Source organism: Medicago sativa, chromosome 2 (assembly GCF_051527215.1).
Source record: "Medicago sativa cultivar Bolivia chromosome 2, Bolivia_mono, whole genome shotgun sequence".
Taxonomy (NCBI): domain Eukaryota; kingdom Viridiplantae; phylum Streptophyta; class Magnoliopsida; order Fabales; family Fabaceae; genus Medicago; species Medicago sativa.
Genome location: NC_140750.1, coordinates 26,435,817 through 26,444,366, shown reverse-complemented (window position 1 = coordinate 26,444,366; position 8,550 = coordinate 26,435,817). Strand labels below are relative to the sequence as shown.

The 8,550-nt window shown below is 31.5% G+C and overlaps 1 long non-coding RNA gene across 1 annotated transcript; it reads left to right on the top strand.

Annotated features, from left to right (window-relative positions):
- LOC146945851 (uncharacterized) lies at window positions 1-1,211 on the top strand. Its single transcript, XR_015028204.1, has 2 exons — window positions 1-138; window positions 637-1,211. It is a non-coding gene; the product is annotated as an uncharacterized LOC146945851 (long non-coding RNA).
- Window positions 1,212-8,550: the final 7,339 nt, after the last annotated feature.

Genomic DNA, 8,550 nt, shown 5'->3' with positions numbered 1-8,550 from the left:
GTTAATTTTCATCCGTTCCATCAGAAAATCAGTTACACAAAATTATACCAAAAACCTCTCCAATTCCATTTTGTCGAAAATCAAGCAATTCATCTCAACAAAACAACAAGAGTAGTGTTGATCATTTTTAATGATAATGTTAGTTTGTGTAGGTTCATTTTTGTTAATTTTAGTAGAGTACATGTGGTTAGGATTGATGTTGAAATTAAACTTTTGGTAGATTGCATGTGTAGATTATGATGTTATATATGAATGTAGTTGCTGTGAATGTTGTTTGAATGATTTTTAAGTACAATGTGGTTTTGAATGGTGTCAAATTAACATAATGATAACAAGTTTCATACTTTGCACTCAAAGTGTTTGTTAAAATGCCTAAATGGGAATGTTGATGTTAGTTGTTTTAGATTTTGATAGTGTAGAAGTCCATGATATTAGAATTGTGAGAATTCTTGTATTTTTTTATCAATGTATATGATGATGTTGATGAATGTATATTTTTGTTAATTTTGATGTCGATTTTAGAATGCTAATTTTGTTAATTTAATGATGATATTAGATTATTTTTTTAGTTAGTTTATGATGTTCATTTTGTTAATATTTTTTTCAATGATGTTAATTTTTTAAAATTATGTGTAGATATGTCTGATGAGGAGCAGGAGCAGCAACTTGACCCATCTAGGATCATATCTGTTAGGCTTGCCATGACTGGTAGCGTCAGGCGGGAATGGGTAAACGCTCATATCCCAAAGTGGGGAAGAGGTCGGAGGTCAAATCGCAATGATGGTGAAGGAAGTTCTCAACCTACACAGTCACAGGTGGATGACCCGACCCATTACATGAATTATCATTATCAGCTACACGATGCCACAAATGGTGGTTATGACTCCCAACAGTTATGGATGTGGTTGATGGTGGCGATGATCAGTAGGGTGAGGATGTTGTGCCTCAACCAGAAGAGGATGACCTTGCAGTTCAGGCAGCCCCAGAGCAATTACCTGATGCGCCTCCCTTTCATGGAGGGCCTCAGGATATATTTGTGTTGTCCTCTTATGCTTCTCATGTTGCATTACCACTGTGGTATTATGCAAATAATGTAACTGTTATTTTTAATTATCTTCAATTATTGTTCGCGTCATTTTGTATATGCGATACTTAAAAAATATTATATCAACATATGCATTGTCTTCAATTATTATTTGGTTAAATTTAAATTACGTGTGCCAATTTAAATTAAAACTGCGCTCGCCAAATTACGCACGCCAATTTAAATTTATATTATGTGCTCCAATTTAAGTCATAGACGTAAGTGAACAAACATGAAGATCTCCAAAGATCAATGAACTAGAAATATATAAGGGAGGTGAGAGGTCAAAAACATTTCAAGTTTGCCAAACTCCCATTTATATAACTATCCAAAGGTATTGAAATCAACGTCTCGATTTGATTGAAGGCAAAAAATCAAGGTTCCATGCCTTAGATCACACTTCGAGAACATAACCACACTCAAACGTTATCCAGTGTGTCACCTTAATCTACAGAATCGTGGGAGACACGTCAAAACATCTGATAAATGGGTCAATTGGACCGGTCAGAAATAAATGTAGGATCTACCCTTACTCAAAAAATTTCAACTGCTACTCAGACACTCCCCGACAAACGTCCTTATAACGCTATCCCGATAGGAAGGCATCTCCTAAGTATCGAGAGTGACCACTAAATTTCAAACCCGTAACAAGCTCCATACGTCGTAAAGATGATAAGGGCTATGGGGCAAATGTTCTAGACCAGACCTCGGCCCTACAATGGCGCAATAAAAAAGGTACAACAAAATTAATACACTGACTCTATAGGCGCATATACAAAGTAATATGTGCATTCAACTGAAGCCTCTAGCTAGTTTTTGATGATGTTAGCTTGTTTATCATTTTATGCTTTAAGTTGAGGTTTTCTAATATATTAAAGCACCCAAGCATACTTGTGTCTCAAGTCTTGCTTTTCTTTGCATATCTGTCAAAAATTCCATATGTTACTGCATGAATCGATTCATACATATCTGAATCGCATCACAAAAGTCTCCGACTTTGTGTGAATCGATTCACTCTGATTTATTTCAAAGAAAATGCATGAATCGTATCATATATGTCTGAATCATTTCATAAAACTCTCTGACATAGCTTGAATCGATTCATGTTTGAAATGAATTGTATCAATCTTCATCCTGGGCTTAGCTGAATCGATGCACATATGCACTGAATCATATCATCCTTCATGTGTCTCTAACTTGTTTTTGTGCTGTCTAAATCGATTCATTCAGTTAGTGAATCGATTCACCAAGTTGTTTTCATGCAAAATTTCACTCTTATAACCCCTCATTATATACAATCTCCTCCTCACAACTTTCAATTCAATTTATTGAATAATTTGCATCGATTCTCTCTAGGCCTCAAAAACCCATTGTTCATACATTCTTCAAGATCAAACACTTTTTCTTAGAATCACTTTGTACATTGAGTCACATTGATTTGCTAGGGTGATAGTAGGGATTGTAAGTTGGTTCTTTCTAGGAAATTGGTTGGGCTTAATCATGGTTCCAAAGTGAAGTGAATAATCTCATTCCACCTCCAAAGGACTCGGGGGTATTTCTAACTGTTCTTGAAGTCGAAGGGAATTCGCTTACCAGACGTAGCATCGAAGACTCGAGTGAAGAGTTTGAACGGGTGCACGGGTATTCAAGGATTCGAAGATTCAAGGAGCACCAAATTCAAAGGTTATTTGAAGTTTGGGGGAGTGTTTAAATAAGGGTTGAAGAATTAGGTTTAATTTCAAGGAACTCTTGTAAACACATTGTAATCAACATTTGTTACTTAGTGGATGACCTTGGTGAATACGTACTTCATCAAGAAGAGTAAACGTAGCTCTAGCGAGGACGAGAAAGAGCGAACTACTATAAAAATATTCCCTATCCTCTTTACTTTTTCTACTATTGCATGTGATTAATTGAATAATTGTTAGGATAATTGCTAGTGTTAATCTAAGTTGTTTTTCATTGAAAAATAATCTAATTCATTGAATTAGGTTTCAAATAATTTGCTTAGATCAATTGATTGCAAAATCTATTCAATTCTTCAATTTCACATGTATTGTATTTTCAATTGATAGCTTAGTAATTTTGTTCATATAGATTTGGTTTGAAATTGTCTATAAGTTTTGTACATTGTTCAAGGTTTATTGAAGTTTGATTGTTTATAAGATTTGTATCGTGAATCTCTCAATTCTAGATTAAATCTTATTGCTCATAGATTTGTTTTTTGTATATTGTTGTGATTGTTCGTGCATGATTCCAATAGTCGGTTTTGTTCAACTCACTTTTTATTAAACTCCGGAAAAACTTTTCAAAAACTATTCACCCCCCTCTAGCTTACAAACTAATTATCCATATAGACCAACATCAACTGCAAACAAACTCAAACTTAGGACGAACCTTTATATTGACATCCAAGCATTATCTGCATCCCACGCCAGAATACGCGGGACTGGTTTCATTCAAACTATCAATATAAGCATGACACCTATTCCAGAACCAGGTACGATCAAAGAATCACACTTTACGCTTTCTTCTCTCTCAAGCAAACACTGACTTGGGCATCAGAGCGGGTACCTGCTTTGTAGGCATTGTTGTCCTCCACCGTTGAACAAACTCTCAACCACACATGCGTTCATCTTTTGCTGTGTCGATTCACTGCAACACAATCACCGCAATTGTGTCATTTATAAGCTCTATTTCTAGACATATCAAATATCTTAAATACCATTTAAGTAAAAAAAAAAAAAATCATCAACTATATGTCATAAAAAATTATATAAAGAATAAATTTAATAAAATTACCTCACATAAAAAATTACAATGAGGTGGAGTAATTAACAATAATTAACAAGCTATTAATTAATGCATTTTAAAATTTAACTATCGTGCACTTGTATAAATTCAACATACACAAAGAAACTTCCTTCTTCTCAGTTCTCACAAATTGTTAGTTAACTCTTCTAAGTTCTCTTAACACTCAGCTTCTTTGATATCAAGATTAAAGATTGACCTTTGTTTATGTTAGAATATCTTAGTTAATTCTTTTGCCCCAAATCAACTTCATCATTTTTTAAGGTACACGTCATTGTAATGTGTATATGATATCGATGATGAACGTTTATCCCAATTTCATTATAATTCTCATCAATTAACAATCACCTTGTCACCGTTTATGTGTATCTATTTGTAACTGAATACGTTTATGGTATTTTGAATCCAAAGCATGACTGGGCAAAAAATAATAATTTAAAATCCGTGTATGTGTTTAAGTTTCTTTGTATAAATCCGTTTATGTGTATATTTTATGAGGTTCTTGAAAAAAATATGTAAAGAAAGATTATAATTATTAAAGAAAAATATGCATAGTTTAATGACATATCAAATTGGAAAAATACATTTTAGAGGCTCTATTGCTCTTGCAGGAGGTGATGCTCAACTTCCACTAATGAGATTTCTTGAAAAGAGTATTTTGTGGGATTCAATACTCATAAGTGCAATCCAGGACGTGAAGGCGTTAATTATGCAAATCCAGGACGTGTTATGTATGAACCTCGAGTCTATATTTGTTTAAGTGGTTCATTATGTTTCATTGTGCCAAATGAAAGTCGCTAGCTATGTTTCCATTCTAGTCTTCCATGTTGGATTTTTTAACATACCATTAGGTTTGTACTCTCATTTTACCGTAAGTTGACTTTGTACTTTTGCCACTTTTATATTGTGTTTAACTGGTTTTTTTGGTGGTGGCCGGGGTTTGAACCCCGGACCTTGCATATTTTATGCATTGTCCCTACCAACTGAGCTAAGCTCACAAGGACGTTTAACTGGTTTATATATGTTAATGGTGTTGTCGAAAGTAAAATAAATATAGATATATAAATTTACATATATCTATTGAATATTGAGTATACATAAAGTATTTAATATAGTAAACTCATAATAACAGGGAAAAAAAATACAATTTATTAAGAATCAAAAGGAAAAATATCTAAAAATAATAAGTATTTGATTAAAGATAATGGATGTTGAATAAGATATATAAATATTTAGAGATGCTAGTTTTCATAATAGTATATGTTAATATTTTTACAAAATAACAATTTTTGTACCCATTCATTTGTAAAATTGTCTTTTATTTTATGTATGTATGTAAAAAGAAGAAATAAAAGGAATTATAACCGTTTATTCAAAATAAAAATAAAAAAGGAAATTGTACCCGTTCAGTTGTAAAATTGTCTTTTATCTTACACATGCATGTAAAAAGAAGAAATAAAAGGAAAAAAAAATAAAATACAAAAGAATAGTTAAAGATAGATAAAAGACCGAATCAATAATTAACATTGTTGATGTAAATCGTCTAATTTCAAAGTAATAATTGTTGTAATTTATATAAAAATTCATAAAATAATAAAACGTTACAAATTTTATGTTATTGTTTTAAAAAAAAAATAGTTATTATTATATAATAATTTTTTTTTGGTGACCCAGAGTGAGAAGAACATCAAAGAGAAGCGTATACATCTCGACTACGTTAGCACCCTCAAGAAACTCTGATCCCCTCTCATCCCCTGCCGCCCACTCATAATATATATTCATATAGAAAAAAAAAGAAAACACTACCAAAAAAATATATAGAAAAAAGGAAAACTATGTACAAGCAAGGGGGAAAACACTTTGTATATACATCAACATAATTCAGGTTAAAATTTACAATCACTTTCGATTACTGATATATATATCATACTCATTCTAGCATCACATTCATGACTTAAAAAATCTTTTTTTTTTGGTCACGTAAAAAATCATATTTAATATATGAAGAATCAGGGAGATATGCATTTTTTGCAAGAAATATTTGTGGTTCATGCATATAGTTGGTGTTGTTGTTTGTGATTTAAATGCATGACTATAAGAGTCATGTTTAATTCATTAGAATGAGAGAAGTTCAATTGTGTGTGATTTATTTAAGGGTATGTTTTTGGTCCCTATAAATATGTCAACTTTTTGTTTTAGTCCCTCTAAAAATTTCTTTCAACTTTTAGTCCCTAAAAAAAATTTCATCTTCACTTTTAGTCTCTCCTTTAAAGTAAACTCATATGCAGAATTCATATTTTTGAATAAAATTTTGCAGAATAATTCATAATATTATAAGAATCTCTCCCAAAAAAATTAGAATTTTTTAACAAAACATGAATTTTATATGAATTTTTATATTTTTTAGGTTAAAAATTCATATTTAATTTGTGTTTTGTTAATAAATTCTAATTTTTTTGGGAAATTATTTTACAATAATTTACACATTTTTGCATAATTTCATTAAAAAATACAAATATTTACTTATAAATAGGGACTAAAAGTAGTGATTGAAAATTTTATAGGGACTAAAAGTTGAAGGAAAATTTTAGAGGGACTAAAACGAAAAATTGATATATTTATAGAGACGATAATGAAATCATAATGAATTGCACAAGAAAATTCACATCAACTTACCTATAGAGATTTAATTTGCAGTATTAGTCGTGTCATTGACATGTTCATTCATATACCAATAAAACTTCATGGTGGTGAAAGTACTCAATGATGTCCCAGGAAGTGACTTTTCAACATTTTGGGAGCGTTCTTTCAGAAAAATGACTTTTTCTATTTTTGAGTCATGCATGGCTCAGTTCAAAAATTGCCTATTTTTATCCAGAAATATTCATTTAAAAACTTGACGGTTTAGAGGCAAAGAAGTATGACAGCAAAAGATGGTGTTTTCCAATTCTCTCTTCCACTTGTTCTGATGTATGTTACTTTTTCTTTTCTCTTTGGTATTTGTATTCAATTACTATGAGTAGTTAAACACTTTAGATATGATTTAGAGATGAATGTCTTTATTTAATTGGGTATTTTTACAAGCTCACGACAATTTCTTTTATCAATGTTATTTGTGTGTGCGTGTGTAGTGATATTCAAATCCAGTTGATATTGAGTTGAACCTAGGTTAGAAGTCTTCTATTAGTTTAACATTCTCAAATATTTGTGAGAATACAAGTCTCTAATAAGTGATTCTTTTGTACAAAAGTATTATCCCAAAACAATTGAGTCATTTTACTTTTCAATTATGCCTTCTAATCCCGATGACTTACCGTGCTGATAAACGTAAAAAAAAAAAAAAAAATACCTATATATAATTGTTGCCTTCTATTCATATGTAATTAAAAGTTGGGCCAATGTTCGTGTGGAGGAACAGTCACATGTCAGATTTAGGAATTTTTTACATGTTTGAATTGACGGTATCCATGAGTTGTTGTTACTTCAACAGTAAAAATTTGACTTTGTAACTTAAAAGACGAATTTCAAATCTCATGAAACAATTGTAAATTGATTATTAGTGACACAGTTATTAGCAAGAACTTTCCGTTCCCCGACTTTATAAATGTGAAGTTGAATTTGGCCAAATTACGGTATGATTTTTGCAAAAGTTACACTTTAGACCTTCAATGAAATCAAGTATCGCCATAATTTCTTCAAACTTTCCGTAACTTCAAACATGCACTAAGTAGCCCGGTCGGTAGATAAAGACATCGAACAAAATACCTTTTCATGCACTAAGTAGCCCGGTTGGTAAGAAGACTTCTGCGGTTCATTGCATGCATGCACCCCTCGTCCTTTTACTGAAAATACCTTTTCAATAAGGTTAGGTTAAATACAGTTATAGTCCTTATAACTATCTACAACCACTTCAAGGGTACAAAAATTTCTAAATCTTCTATTAATCTTCACTACTTTCAGCCTTCTCTACAATTACCTTCAATTCAAGCATACCCAGAGACAATTTAGCACACAAGATAGAAATGTACATTTTATCAGTGACATACACTGATACACTTATGAGTGTTAAAGTTGCAGCAAGACTGGTATAGTATGCAGTGCCTGAAAATTAAAATCAACTACCTTTGTATAATTATGGAATATGGATATCACTATGTGATACTAGACACCTATATGATTTGACCATAATATGATAGTAGCATGGACGTAGACTCCATGGTAATGTATAATTGTAACTTAGGATAACAAGTACAGAGCTGAAAATAAAATAATTTGAGCTACTATCATATGTGTACAGGTTCAAAGGCAAAATCATCCGAACATTATTCCTTAATTTGAATTCATTGTACAAAAAGGCCTTACAAAAAGATCATGTGCTAGTTAGCTACAGTTTGGATGGTTTATTTTTGAGCTTTTGCAAAACAATTTAAGCAAATAAATAAGCTTTTATGTGTTATTCATAAGCTTGTCAACGTAATTTGTGAAAAAACAGTTTCAATTTTCGTTAGTGAGAATGTATGAATTAACATAAAAATGGTGAAAGATTGGAGGTTAACATTATGAACCGAACCACATAAGTGTGTGACAGAAACAATATATTGTTCATCTGAGTGTTTGATTATATTTGGTTCTAATAGTACCCTTGAAGTGGTTTT